Here is a 15,722-nt window from a genome sequence, read left to right on the forward strand (position 1 = left end):
GCTATATATATAGAATATGATTTTGAATCCTGGTTCAGTTGCTTACTATCTTAAGTATTCTTGAGCAAATCACTTAGCTTTTCCCCCTGTCCTGTTTCCTCACCTCATTTGTGTTGAATTAGTTCACCTCAAAGGTCACTTTCAGTCTTAAATCTTGATTCCTATGATCACACTGTTATAACTACTGAGGAAAACCTACCACTTTGACCCAACTTTTTATTATCTATTTAAAAATCTCTAAATTATTGCTAGTTGTTTTTATTATCTAGAAGTTATGTTCTTCTAGATGTTAGTTGTTCCTCACTCATTTTCAGTCTTTTCTTATCCTTCATGACTCTAATTGGGGTTTTCTTAGCAAAGATACTAAAGTAGTTTGACAATTTCCTTCTCCAGTTCATTTTTAGTTAAGAAAATGGAGGCAAGGGAGGCTAGGTGGTGCAGTGGATAAAGCACCGGCCCTGGAGTCAGGAGTACCTGGATTCAGATCTGGCCTCAGACACTTACTAATTACTAGCTGTGTGGCCTCGGGCAAACCACTTAACCCATTTGCCTTGAAAAAAAACCTAAGAAAATGGAGGCAAAGAGGCTTAAGGGACTTCCCCAGGGTCCCACAGCTAATACGTGTCCAAAGTCAGATATGAAGATGAGTCTTCCTGATCCCAGTGTAGCAGTCCATCCTCTGAATCACCTAGCAGCCCTTCTAGATGCTTACCCTCCTTTTTTTCATTATGTAATACCACCCTTCCTGCCCTCACAAAGTGAGTAACAATAAAGACAAATAACATTGTCTGGGTATTTTTACACTTTTAAAAATTCCCTTGGGGCAATTAGGTGGCAGAGTGGGTAGAATACCAGCCCTGGAGTCAGGAGCACCTGAATTCAAATCTGACCCCATATACTTAATAATTACCTACCTGTGTGACCTTGGGCAAATCACTTAACCCCTTCGCTTTACCAAAAAAAAAAAAAAACAGCCACTGGTAAAAACCTAGAAAGTAATGCACATATTTTATATATAATTCAGTGTACGTAATACATTATTATGTTGTATAATATCATATCATATCATATCATATAATACACATAATATATTATTATCCTTCATCTTGTTTTACAAGTCATTTGACTTGATATCCAAAACTGGTATTGTCTATAGTGGCTTTTTCCTCTCTCCTATGGCAAAGAAATAAAAATGTTTACCATACAAAGTAGTTTCTTTGATTTTTGGCACACTCATTATGACTACTTATTTATATCAGTTCAAATTTTTCAGGAAATGGTAATTATTCAGGTCTATATCTTAGTCTTTTGTGGCTTCCCAGTTTGGAACTTTGATACCTTAATTGAATAGATCAAGTTGAGTCCATTAGAATTAGATTATTTTCTGAGACTTTCTTCTAATTTGATGATTATTTTTTTTATCTTTTTAACTTGTTGATGGTCTGACCACACAGAAATTGACTATTTGGATATGTATCAGAAACCAACTTTTTTCCTGTTGATCAAGGTATAATCATTCATTTTCTTCAGTGATTTTGTTCAGGGCTGTCTGTTTATAGTTTGTTCCTATTCTCTTCTTAAATAGAATATTCATTCTATCCAGATGTGAGGTCCTTGAATGATATAAAAACTGCCTTTTTTATTTCTCAAGCACAAATTTTATTCTCCAAACAGATTTGGTTTTTGCCCTTCTCTCTTGTGCCCAACTATTGCATTAAAATAACCAAGTATCACATATGTATTAACTTGGTTTGGGGAATTCTTTTTTGTGTTCATAGAATTCCTCTACCTCTTCATCCTCTGCTATAGAAATTAGCTCCTACATTCCAGTTATCTTCATGGTGATCTTTTTCTTATGCCAAAAATGAGTTCTTCCTAATAAGATGGTCTAATGTTCCATGAATAATATTTGCTTCTTCCTATCTTTGTGCAAATAATGAAATTGACTCTGCCATTTCCTTTGTTTGCCTCTCCAAGAGAACAGTAAGCCATCATTCAGTCATGTTATATCTTCATTTAGTCTTATGTTTTTACAGTTTTACAGTTAATGGTTTTAGATGGTTCAAAAAAACTGTATGTTTCTTAGGATCATAGATTTAGAGTTGGAAGAAACCTTGAGGAAACTGAAACTAAGAGAGATGAAGAGAGTGACTTGCCCAAGGTCTCATAAGTAGTAAGAGTCTGAGGCAATGAAAAGATTTACATTAACTGATACAAAAATCAAATGAACAGAATCAGGAGAATGTTGTACACCAGTAACAACAAAATTGTAAGATAATTAATGGTGAATGATTTCACTCTTCTCAGAAATACAATAATCCAAGAAAATTCTGAAGTACTTAGGAAAAAGAAAATGCTATCCAGAGTGTAGCTAGGTGGTACAGTGGATAGAATACCATTCCTGGAGTCAGGAGGACCTGAGTTCAAATCTGACCTGAGACACTTACCAATTACCTAGCTGTGTGACCTTGGGCAGTAACTTAACACCATTGCCTTACAAAAAAACAAAATAAATAAATTCTTTAAAATCTAGGTGGCTAGGTGGCACAGTGGATAGAGCACCGACTCTGGAGTCAGGAGTACCTGAGTTCAAATCTGGATTCAGATACTTAATAATTACCCAGCTGTGTGGCCTTGGTCAAGTCACTTAACCCCATTGCTTTGTAAAAAAAAACCCTAAAAAATGCTATCCATCCCCAAATAAAGAACTGATGGAATCTGAATATAGATCAAAGCATACTTTATTTTTTTTTAATTTTGGTCTATGTTTTCTTTTACAGCTTGAGTAATATAGAAATGTTTTGCATGACTACACATACATAATCTTTATCAAATTACTTGCCTTCTCAGTGATTGCTGTGAAGAGGAAGAGAAAGAATTTGGAATTCAATTTTAAAAAGAATGTTGAAAACTATTTTCATATGTTAATTGAAGGAAAGAAAATACTAATTTAAAAGGGGGAAAATATTTTGAGGCAGGATTTGAACTCAAGTTTTCATGACCCTCATTCCAATGCTCTCATCTGTTCTACCTTTTCTGGCCATCCTCCACTATCATCTGGAAAGCAAAATGGGCTACATGGAACTGAACACCATTCTGCATTTGGTTTTATATAAATGTGTTCATCAAATGGTGAAGTGGCTTTCCTTACTTAGCTCATCTGTCTGGTCTCTAACTTAGTTGTACATCATCCTTTATGTGTTGTCTCTCCAATAAGGCTGGAAGCTCTGTAAGAGCAGGGTCTGTCTTTTACCTTATTCCTATCTCTAACCCTTAGTATAGTATATGGCACAAATTTATTATACAGGTTAATCCACTGAAAGAGACAATTCCAAATCATTTCCTTCCGAGTAAAAGAGAAACTCTCAACAGCCTTTAGTTTGTTTTTTTTAGCACAAATATTCCATATCATTGAACTAGTGACTAATTGTGAATAAATTGAATCATTTAGCTACCAGTTAGCAAAATCATCTTAACTAAAGAAGCTTCCAGTGAATGTGTATGTTCTGAAAGCCAGCTGTTTTCTTTTAAAAGTAAACCAGAAATTCATGTTTGGCTTTCTGAGAAACTAACATATGGTAAATGAACCATACATAGTTTCTGTGAAGTTTATTCCCACTAGGGAAGAATGCAATGCAGGAAATAAAGCATTTTTAACTACAAATATTATATTCAAATTGTCATTCTTAAAATTTAAGAAGCAGGTCTTCGTCTTGAACAACAGCCAAATCCACCCATCTTGCTTCAGAGAATGGATACCACTTACCTTGTATTTTAAAATCTTACTAAGTAAAGGCCATGCATTGTTTAACCTGTATTTTTAGATAGTAGTTTGAGACAGCTAAAATACATGTTACTAAAAGTAATCTGGTATGCTTTGTGTGTAGAAGAGCTCCTGAAAGCCTCACACTAATCCTCTTAAGAAAAGTTATGAAAAGAATTCATTGTATGATGGGGAAAAGTCTTCAAATATAAGCCTAGTTTCCAGTAGGCTGGAATATTAGTAACTAGCTATGTGATGTTGGACTTGATAATAAAACAATAGGGACCAGATGATCTCTAAGGTCTCACATTCATGATGTTTAAATTCTTTTAGTAATCTTTCTGAATAATTTAATCATTTTATTATTAAAGTTACCATATTTTTAATAAAAAGAGGTCAGTGATGCTCTCACATGCCAAAGACCCCTCAAGTGTTTATATACCCTTGGAAGCATGGGTATGAGGGTGGCAATCAACTCTGATTAGTTAATAGTTAATGAGAAAGGGGCGGCTAGGTGGCACAGTGGATAAAGCACCGGCCCTGGAGTCAGCAGTACCTGGGTTCAAATCCGGTCTCAGACACTTAATAATTACCTAGCTGTGTGGCCTTGGGCAAGCCACTTAACCCCATTTGCCTTGCAAAAACCTAAAAAAAATTAATGAGAAAGAATAAATCTTATAATGAGAGGAGGTCTGTATTACAATGAGGATCTTGGGGAATATAATTTAGATTAATCAAAACTTAGTCAAAAAGATGTATCAATTTCCCTATCACTTATCTGACAAGAGGGAGAATCAACATTTTTCCCAGACCTGTTAAAACAAACACAATCAGCAAGAATCCATTCATTGGCCTAAACTTAGAAATTTTTTATATTGTCTTTTGATTAGATCTTAACTTCAGTAAGTCTTTGTGTAAGATTTCCAAACTAGTTGATTTCTGAATGAGGAAGTAGAAAAGAGGAAAAACTTTGGTCCTGATTCAATAATTTGTTAAGAATACAAGAGAGGTCATTTCTTTCACATTCTATCTCATTGGTCAATAAAAATGTGACAACCTGAAAAAAACCATGACCAGGTCTAGAGGAATATGGTATTGAAGGATATTGTCACTTGTATACTTTTTTCCCTTTTTATTCATTTTTCCTCACAAGTAGAATGACAAGCACTCTTTACAAGGTGAATATCATTTGGCAAAATTTCCTAACCAATCCTGCTTTTCTTGAGTGCCTGGAATTATCCATTTACCCATTAAGAAACCTCTCTCTTCAATATCAAAAAAAAATTTCTAATGTAAAGATCTTAAAACATAATTTCTTGCATTATTCTGGTGGTTCACTTCTTGATAAATTTTAGAACAGCATGATAGCCATTCCTGCAAAACCTCAGTGACACTTTGCAAGGTTCCAACACAGTCAGGTCCTCCTTACACTGAAGCAATAGAGACCAATCAAAGTGAAAATTTGCTTAGCATAGCATTAACTTTCTACAAATAGATTTACAAATATAATGAGGTCAATATTAATTATAAATATATTTTTTCTTTTATAGTTCTTTTTGGCTTAAAGAATTGGCTATCTACAGTGAACAAATCAAGTATAAAGTCTGAAAATTTTCACTTTCCATTGTGCTATCAAAAACACAGTCACCGAACAAGTGAGTGTGTGTGTGTGTGTTCTTTGCATGAAGCCTTTTTTTTGAAACTTCAACTGTTTTTAATCAAGGTAAGAAATTATTTTTAAATTGCTTTAGCTTTGAAATGAGGTTTTTGGGAATCTCCTATCATCACTACAATCATGTAATTGATATGTTTGCCACTGCAAGATATCACTTCCTAACATGTTATTTCCATTTATAAATCACTGTTCTGATTGATTTTTTATAAGTGCCAATAAGAATAAGAAAAATCTGTACTGCAAAACATATTTGTAGTTAAGCAAATGTATTCTACTAAGTTGATAATTTTGGCCATCTTAAAACACTTATTTTTACATATATTTATATTCTTGTGAAAAAATGTATTATAGATGAAAAGGAAATGCATGAGTCAGAACTCAAAAAAATTCACTAGAGGAAAAGCAGTAAATATTAGACTTTCTTCTTAAATGTATATCACAAATTGGAAAGTGAACAGCTATAGTTAAATAAGTTGAATAATTTAAATATAAACACAAGCAACACAACATTTTATATGGCACAGGGGCATTTGGGAACCAATACTAGCTTCTAAATGAAGTCAAAACATTCCTTTATTCTATTGCAAAGTAGCTTGTCAGTACCACTATGTCAGTAGGGATTCATACAAACCCAGTGGGAACAAGAAATGAGGATAGTGTCTTTGTACCCTAGGAAAGCAAAAAACCCAAATGGTGGTAAGAACTTTTCCTGAAAAAGGTGTCAACGTTGCCCTATTTTATTTTTTTGGAATTCATCTGTCATTTTATTCCCTCCTCTGAATGTGAAGCATCCTTTGAGCAACTCTTCTTCTTTTAGTAGGTTTCCAGCTGGTATTTAATGAAAGTCACATGTTCCCCAGAGCCTGCAAGAGATTTATTTTAATTTGATTTTTTTACCCCCTTATCTAACTGTCACAAGTGTTCTCTGGAAAACCTTTTTTCTATAGCAAGAAATAGTCCAGAGTACCATGTCAGGACTCCAGTCCCTATCCTTATTAACAATTTTTATTTTTATAGCAATATGTGGACAGTTTAAAGAGGCATTTATACAACTGCATCAGGTTAAATCCTTTACAAAGTAGTTTATTTATCTTCTTTAATTTAAACTCAATAGAAATTCTGAGAATTAGAAATAGTATTTAGTACCATTTTACACATGAGAGCACAAGTTCAGAGTATCTACGATCCTTATATCATTGGATCATAGATTTTACTTAGAAGAGACTTCAGAGGCTATCTAGTTCCTCATTTTATGGATGAGAAAATTAAGTCCTAAAGAGATTGTAACTTGGTCACACATTTATCAATTAATCAGTCATTCAATCAATAAGTACTTAGTCATCATGTCTTATTAGCAAAGAATATTATCAGGCATGAGGAATACAAGTACAAAAAAAAATTCCTACCCTCAAGGAACTTATGCTCAAATAGAAGAGATAAAAGTACATATAAAATATATACAGCATAAATATGAAGTTAATCAGTGCAAAAGTATGGAAAGTCATTAAGAGCATGACATTGACAGGTCCTCCAACTCCAACTCAGTATTTTATTGTTCTTATTGTTATTTCCAATGCTACCTCTCAATGCCGAACTATGATTGATCTACCTAGGAGGTTCAATTCCACAGAACAAGATACCCCTGTCAGGAAAAGCCCATCACTTCTAAATTCACTACCATTCTGCTGACTCCTTTTTTTTGACTACCTCAGCTTCCTCTACCCTCAGATTGAAGGAAGAAATAATAAAATTCTTACTTTGTAGAAGCCAAAAGTTGGACTTTCAACTTACTCTGCTTTGAATCTAATTCTCTTCTTGGTTTCAGTTTCACAGAATAAGATAAGCCATGATTCCATTCCTCTGCTCATTCCCCAAACCTTAATTTCTTGCCTCCTTTTGTAAGTTTTTCTTTTCTTTAGACTGTAAACACCTGGAGGGCAAAGACTGTCTTTCTTTCTTTCTTTCTTCCTTTCTTTCTTTCTTTCTTTCTTTCTTTCTTTCTTTCTTTCTTTCTTTCTTTCTATTAATCATATTCCTAATGGGACCGTTGTCAGTTGTTTTGACATATCTTGCTACTCGATTTTGATGACTCTGGAGGAGAGAATGAAGCTGATGACTTGAATTACATTCAAGTCAAGACATCATCCTCATGTTGTCATTGGTCCAAGGGTTAAAAACAAAAAAAATCTATAATTAGTAGATACTTAATAAATATTTATTAGATCAGGTGGAAATGACTTTGCCAGGTTCTAGAGTATAGAGGCTGTCACCAGGAAAGGAGTAAATCTTTGGTAACTAAACTCCAAAGCAAATTTAATTCATTATGGGGCTACCTTGTCCTTCAGTTTATAAAGTAACAAAAGATTTGCCATATTGTGAAATACAGAACCTCTGAGGTCCACCAGAGATATTCATAAGCCTTCTTAATTAAGCCTGCTCAATAGAATTTAGGTAACCCAGGCAACCTGCAATCTAGGGACTTTCAAAGACCTCAAAGCATCTTCCCAGGGATAATTCCTGCTCAGAAGAGTCAGACATTAGAGAACTTCCCCTGAGAATAAAAAGACTAGTCCCAAACTAAGTTCTGCCTCCTGATGTGATTGTTTTATGAACAGAACTTCTTAAACATCAGCTTACCCTGAGGATGATTTTTTTATTTGATCTTAATTCATTTTACCTTGTCATTAAGGGGGGGGATTTTATTTTCTCTTTGTCTTTCTCCTACCTCTTCATAATGCTCCAGGATAAGTTAATGTTTTCTAATCACAAAACCATAAACATACAGAGTAGAAGAGTTGGGGAAATATCAATGGTCACCTAGCCCAATTGATACACAATTTATTATTATATAACAAACCTATCAGACGGTCATCAGTCCTCTGCATGAAGACCTCCATTAGGGTCCACTCTTAAGTGAACCCATTCCAATTTTGGACATCTCTAATGACTGGGAACTTGTAGAATTTAATCTTAATTTAGAAGCCTAAATTTTCCTCTTTTCAATTTCTACTAATTGCTACTGGCTCTGTCTACTGAGACCAAACAGAAAAAGTTGAATCTGTTTTCCATATGACCTCTCTTCTAATACTTGCACACAGCTACCATAGCCTTGATTATTCTTCAGATTAAATATGCCCCATTCCTTCAAATGATACTTACATGACATGGATTTATGGCCCCTTCTGTTCCTGGTTGACTTCATCCAGACACTTTCCAGTCTATTATGTTACGTGGTAGATTTGGTGCTATGATAGACACTGGTATGTACCAAAATATGGTAGCTTTAGATTCTCCAAACCCTCAGAGAATTTAGATCCCAAAGTAATGATGGCCTTGTCCTTTCCCTTGCAATATCTCCTCCTTATTCCTCAATCTGGTTTAAAGACCCTCTGCCACCACCTACATCCCATTGTCCCCCTCAGTCATTATGGAGGATATGAACATTACAGCATTTTATTTGTAAAAACCCAACTTTAACTTGAATTTTTTTAACCTGGAGCAAGTATCAGAAATCATGCCCAAGGGGCAGCTAGGTGGTGCAGTGGATAGAGGAGGAGGAGTCAGGAGGACCTGAGTTCAAATCCGCTCTCAGACATTTAATAATTACCTAGCTGTGTGACCTTGGGCAAGTCACAACCTCATTACCTTGTAAAAAACAACCAAAAGAAAAAAGAAAAGAAAGAAACCATGTCCAAGTCAAGTCAGCCTAGTCAATTCAATAAGCATTTAATAAGAATTTGCTAAGTACTGGAAGATACAAAAAAAAAAAGGCAAAGAAAATAGTTCTTGCTATCAAAGAGATCGCAGTTTAATGTAGGGGGTGATCTTAGGGTGAGGAACAGTTTGCAAGCCTCTATGTACAAATAAGATCTATAGTAGAGAAACTGAGGGTAATCTCCAAGAAAAGGTATTATCAAGGGATAAGAAAAGGCCTCTTACAAAAGATGGAAGTCAAATTGTATTGAAGGAATCCAGGGAAGCCAAGAAGAAGAAGAAGAGGGAGAATGTTCTAGCTATGAAGTGAAAGAAAGGTCATGGAGTCAGAGATGAAATGTCATATCGGAGAGACTAGGGTCACTGGATCATAGCCTATGTGAAGAGGGATAAAATATAGGAAGATTTGAAAGGTAGAAATAAGTCATTACAATAGGCTTTGAAAATCAGAGTGGATTTTATATTTGATCATAAAAGTGATAACCAATGTGATACATTTATATGACCAGATATGAATTTTAGGCACCCTCAAATTTGGAGCAAGAATAGGGCACCACTCTATAGAAAAAGTCAGAAATATCCAGATAATTACAAAGCCCTTTCTGGAGACACAGACCATTCCCATCATTTCCTAACTAGGGAAAGAGGACCATTAAGTATGTTCTTATTTAAACCAACCTCTAGAGGGGAATAACACATGACATAAGTCCTAAGTTCAAACCAAAAGGATGCCACTTATTACCACCTATGCAATCTTGATGGCCATGGTTTCCTCAAGTGTAAAATGAAAGAGCTATATAAGATGATCTCTAAGTTCCCTCCACCTTTCCACCTATGATCTCAATATTGAGCATAATTTGCTTACAAAGGGCTTGATGGGATATGGGAAGGGAATTTTAAAGACTTCTTGAACCCAACCCCCACCTCCTTCCTACATATCCTCAAAGAGTGCTAGAGACTCAGAAGGACATCAAAAGGTCCCCAGGAACTGAACCATCAGAAAAGGTAAATGTCTCACTCAAGGCTCAAGCAACTCTCAGAATTTGAGAATGAACTAAGATGAAGCTCAAATCTCATTTCATCCAAGTTGGTGGAGACACTAAACACTACCTTGAGTTTATAGAGGAGGAAACAGACCCTCATCTACTATCAGAGAAGGAAAATAAGTCCTACTGATTCCCAGACTGTTGAAATGTGGTCTCCCTCATCATCATGATTTAAGTTCAACCTGACCATAGCTATATCCCCACCCCATCATCATACTCTATCTTTCCTTCTTCCTTAGAGGATGATAAATGGTAATAATAGACTTTAAATTTCTTGTCCTTGGACAAAATCCTTGTTATCAATCCTAGATATAGCTCTGTATAAGATAATTCAACTCTAGTACCTTCACCTAGAAAATAGTGTTCAGTAAAAGACAAAATATCTTCAGTCATACTACAAGTGCATGATTTCAAGTGCATGATTCAAGTACCTGTTATAAATATATGATTTCATTGAATACTACTTTCCTCCAGTGCAGGTGTTCTTGGATTATTTTAAAAAATTCATGGCGGGGGGCAGCTAGGTGGCGTAGTGAATAAAGCACCGGCCCTGGAGTCAGGAGTACCTGGGTTCAAATCCGGTCTCAGACACTTAATAATTACCTAGCTGTGTGGCCTTGGGCAAGCCACTTAACCCCATTTGCCTTGCAAAAAAAACAACCTAAAAAAATTCACAGGGGTCCTAAGAATGAATGAATGAACAAATAGAAAAGCATTTATTTAGTGCTTATTATGTGCCAAGCACTAGGGATGCAAATGTGAAAGCTAAGATTGGCCTTGCCTTCAAGAATCTTCCAATTTAATGGAGGAAAATAGCAGACATAGGGGGGAATAGTACCAGGGATATTCATTGGGTCTAAAAATTTATGGTAATTATAAAAAAGGCCATAGGAGAAGAGGGGTAAATTGACAAATCTCACCCAAGAACAATGGTAGAGTTGATTTGATTTTAGTTCATCTAGACCCTCTTTGAATTTAACTCACCTGGTTCTCAACAACAACGTATCCATAAATTGTCCCTGGGCCCATAATCAAAGCTAGTCCAGGTTGGTACAACCTGCCAGAACTTAAAATTTATCACTGCATCATAATGAAACATTTAATCAGGATTTTATTATTCAGTAGAAAAATGGGGTTTAGTTGGAAGATTGCTAGATTTTGTGTCAGAAGACCTGGGTTTAAATCTTAGCTCTGCCACTTACTTCCTATGTGACTGTGGACAAATCATAATACTTCTGTCAACCTCAGGGTCCTCATACATGAAATGAAAAGCTTGGATTAAATGACCTATAGAACCTTTAAGCACTTTAAGTTATGCTCTTTTAGTCAGAACTATAACTACAGTGAATTGAGATTACTCTCAATTGACAAAATTCAGAGTGTTCCATTCCTTCCCAAGATAATTATCTTTGACTTGCCATTCCCAGGCCTCTACCACCTCTAAACCTCTAAACCTCTAAACCCTCACGGCCAATATTTCCAGAGGGAAGTCTTTTTCTAAGACTGCCATTATCACAGGCGTGTTGCCATGGCATCCCCTTCCCAAAGTCTGTCTTTCCCCATCATTATGATTCCTGCCTCCACCTCTACCTTGTCTGCTATCAAGAACTGAAAAGTGAACAACTCTTTAGGGGATTGGTTGTTTCCTTTCCCCATAAAACTATAGCTAATCAATGGCAATGCCATGGAAAATACTGAATTTGGAAACCAGGTCAGATTTGACTCTGCTACATATAACTAGTGGTGACTTGAACAAACTACTTATTCTCATTAGTCCTCAGTTTCCTTATCTGTCAAATTAAGAACTGTGTTCAGTCATTTTGGATCATATCCATCTCTCTGTGATTACATTTTGTGGTTTTCTTGACAAAGATAATGGAGTAGCTTGTCATTTCCTTCTCCAGTTCATTTTACAGATGTCGAAAGCCCTTTCTGGAAGGCTAGACTGGGCAAGGACAGGTTTGTATCTTCATAGATAACTGAACAAAATATCCCAAATGAAGATCAATCACGAGTCCAATATGGAATTTGATATAATATCAAACAGTTATTTTATTTGGTTCTGGGATCAAGGAAACTGAAGTACTGAGAGAAAATGGTCATCACCAGCACAATTAGCATTCACTCTGACTTATACAACTATTTTAGATGTTTCTTGGAGAATAAAATATTAAACCTTCATGACCAAAGTTTTCAGAGGGGAAATTGAAGTTCAACATGTATAATAATAATAATTTACAATAACTGAGTAGAATGGACATATGTTAAACATACTGAAACATATCATAAAACACTACCAGTTTGTCCTCCTCAAAGTTCAACAGCATCTTCCCTGTGCCCAAAAGGTCTTTCAAGTCTCTCCCATCCACTATTGTAACTTCAGGGGCCTAAATCAAAACTGATTTTAGGAAAGAAAAAAATTTTGGCATAATAGTTACTGTCATGGGGACAAATTCAAGGCAACTTCCAAAACTATTTGACTCAGGTAGGCAACCCTGGACAATTTGGTGACCTCAGGAATATGACTCTATCTACTCTACTAGCTAGTTACCCCAGGCCAGTATTTATTAAAAGTTTAAAACATTGTTTTTTTTATGATATGAGCGAGTTAATAATAATGTAACATTTAATTTATAATAAACACCTTTTTTACTTGCTTAAGTGTTTTACTTATTTTAACCTCATAACCACTCAGTGAGCTATATATTATAGTTATTATGATTTTCATTTTATAGGTGATAGAGATATGAAGCTGTTTGCCTATGGTCAAACTGCTGGTGAGTGACAATTCCAGTGAGTGGAATTGAATACAAGGCTTCCCGGTTGAAACTCAACACTTCATGCAAGGACAATTGAATACCACATTAACCAACCATGCCTAAAAATGCTAAGTGTTGGGATAAAGGGACAGAATTATTTTCCATATAAATTATGTACTTACCTAATAAGAATTAAGTAGCAATGTGATTATAATTTTGTAAAATGTTGAGACAATCTTGTGTGCTGCCATGCTATTGTACTAGTCTAATACTTGTACCATATTATCTTTGAAATTGGGGGGGAGGTAATTTATTTATAATTCTTACTGCACACATTTCAGAAAAATTATTCTTGTTGCTATAGTACTCATCGTTTTTTTTTCTCTTAAAACCTTCTATTCATTTCTGCATCATTATAAGTAATTCACCTAGCATTTTAACATCTTAATTAGGTCAAATCACAAATGAAGGAAAATCAATTATATATTTTTCCCCTTCCACCCATTAGCTATTTTACTGGGCTTTTACTTTATTCCATTCTTTCAAAACATAGTTAGATGAACCCAAACTAGTGACCACAATCAAATTTAGGGTCTTAATTTGCACAGGATTAATATTTTTGGATAAAAAATGTTATTACTCCTTTCCTGAGCATCTGGTTAGCCTAATTAATTGTCTGTTCCTTACCAATCAATTAATGATTCACTCCAGGCCCTTTCCATAACAAAGTGCGTCACCATGGTATTGTTACAGCAGAGGTGCCACTGTCGATTATTAAGGAGCTTTTTGGTACTGAGAAAACAAACAAAAGTCATGTTATCTACGGGAAGAGATGTAAGGTTTTAGAGTATTATTTGTACCTTTTACTCAAAATTTTATCACCTTGCCCCTACCTCCAAAAATATTCTTTATATTACAGGAAGATAAAGGAATACCTATATTTTTAACCAGGTTAGGCCCATATTCTTCAAGGAGCTTTCTCAGTCTAACCCCATCTAGTCTTGGTCACATTCTTCATCCATGATGACACAAACAGTTACAGACAGCAATTACATTTATATCACCAAGCTAATTTCTTCAATAAGCAAGAAAAAAAATACATTCTTTCATCTTGTTTTACTGCCCAAGATCAGATAATATCCTGCCCAAAAGAACTGTTAGACCTTGCCAAGCATCTGTAGGTCACAGTAATTGGAATAAACCAAACAATGTAAAATTAAAGAGCAATTTTAATATGGCTCTATTGACAGTTCAGACTTTATTGTATTTTAAATACAAATGGTATAGCGAGTAGAGCAATAGATCTGGAATCAGGAAGACCAGAGTTCAAATCTAATCTCAGACATTTACTAACTGAATGACCCTAAGAAAGTCATTTGACCTCTCTTAGCCTCAGCTTTCTCATCTGTAAATAATAATAAGAACCACTTCACCATAGAGTTGTTGTGAGAAAAAATGAGATAATGTATGTAAAGCATTTTATAAAGTTTAAATTTCTATATTATGTTGGGTATTTTCATTATCATGTTGCTAATAATAATTATAGATATGTCAGTCAATAACACTTATTGGACATCTCCTCTAAAAAAAGAAAGGTAAAAGAAACCTTCCTCTCTCAGAATTAAATGAATCTAGTCACAAAATAAATAAGAAGGAAGTTAAAAAGGTGAATAAAATTTTAGAAAAGTTAGATATGATAGACCTCTGGATAAAATTAAATGAGGATAGAAAGGAATATACTTTCATCTCTGTGATACATGACACTTCACAAAAATTGACCATTATTAGAACATAAAAACCTCTCAATCAAATGCAGATAAGCATTAAGAAAAGAAATTTTAAGTGCATCCTTCTCAGATCATGATGCAATAAAAATTGCATGTAATAAAGTGCTATGAAAAGATAAGCTAACTTAATTGAAAACTAAATAATCTAACTTTAAAGAATGATTGGATCAAATAACAAATCATAGAAATAATCAAAAATTTCATCCTAGAAAATGACAGTGATGAAACATCATATGAAAACATATGGGATATAGCCAAAGCAATTAATAGGGAAAATTTTATATAGTTAAATGCTTACATGACTAAAATAAAGAGGTGATCAATGAATTGGCCATGCAACTAAAAATTTAAAGAATAAATAAAAACCCCTAACTTAATACCAAATTAGAATTTTGAAACTCAGGGTGGCTAGGTGGTGCAGTGGATAGAGGAGCACCGGCCCTGGAGTCAGGAGTACCTGAGTTCAAATCTGACCTCAGACACTTAATAGTTACCTAGCTGTGTGGACTTGGACAAGCCACTTAACCCCAATGCCTTGCAAAAAACCTAAAGAAAAAAAAAAAGAATTCTGAAACTCAAAGGAGGAACTAGTAAAATTAAATTAATAAACATTTTTAAAACTAAGAATTGGTTTTATGAAAAAATCAATAAAATAGATAAAACTTTGGTTCATCTGATTTTTTTAAAAAAAGAAAGATGAAAGAAGAGTAGAAGAAAAGTAAAAGGTCTCTCTCCCCTTCAATGTTATTACAATTTCATAAAAATAAGTATTACAGGAAGGTGAAAATACATATAAATAAATAATCAAGTGAACAATGTATCTAAATGAAAGTATGCTATCCTAATTTTAAGATTTAAACTAATAAAATTAATGTACAAATTTATATACATTCTTGCATTTAGCTTTTTAGTCCCATGGCTAATTGGGTTTTTGTCATTGTTATGGCTGCTAAGATAAGAAGGTACATTTTCATGTCG

The 15,722-nt window shown here is 34.6% G+C and overlaps 1 protein-coding gene across 4 annotated transcripts in view; it reads left to right on the plus strand.

Annotated features, from left to right (window-relative positions):
- Nucleotides 1-15,722, plus strand: part of HTR1E (5-hydroxytryptamine receptor 1E) — a 102,894-nt gene that overhangs the window by 19,242 nt on the left and 67,930 nt on the right. For 3 of the 4 annotated variants that reach the window (XM_074187114.1, XM_074187113.1, XM_074187116.1), the window contains exon 2: nucleotides 5,314-5,418. The gene's annotated coding sequence lies outside the window, so the exon portion shown is untranslated. Of the gene's footprint in view, nucleotides 1-5,313; nucleotides 5,487-15,722 lie in introns of all 4 variants that reach the window. The other variant, XM_074187115.1, reaches the window with a different exon arrangement.

The sequence above is a fragment of the Macrotis lagotis genome, chromosome 5 (assembly GCF_037893015.1).
Source record: "Macrotis lagotis isolate mMagLag1 chromosome 5, bilby.v1.9.chrom.fasta, whole genome shotgun sequence".
Lineage (NCBI taxonomy): Eukaryota > Metazoa > Chordata > Mammalia > Peramelemorphia > Peramelidae > Macrotis > Macrotis lagotis.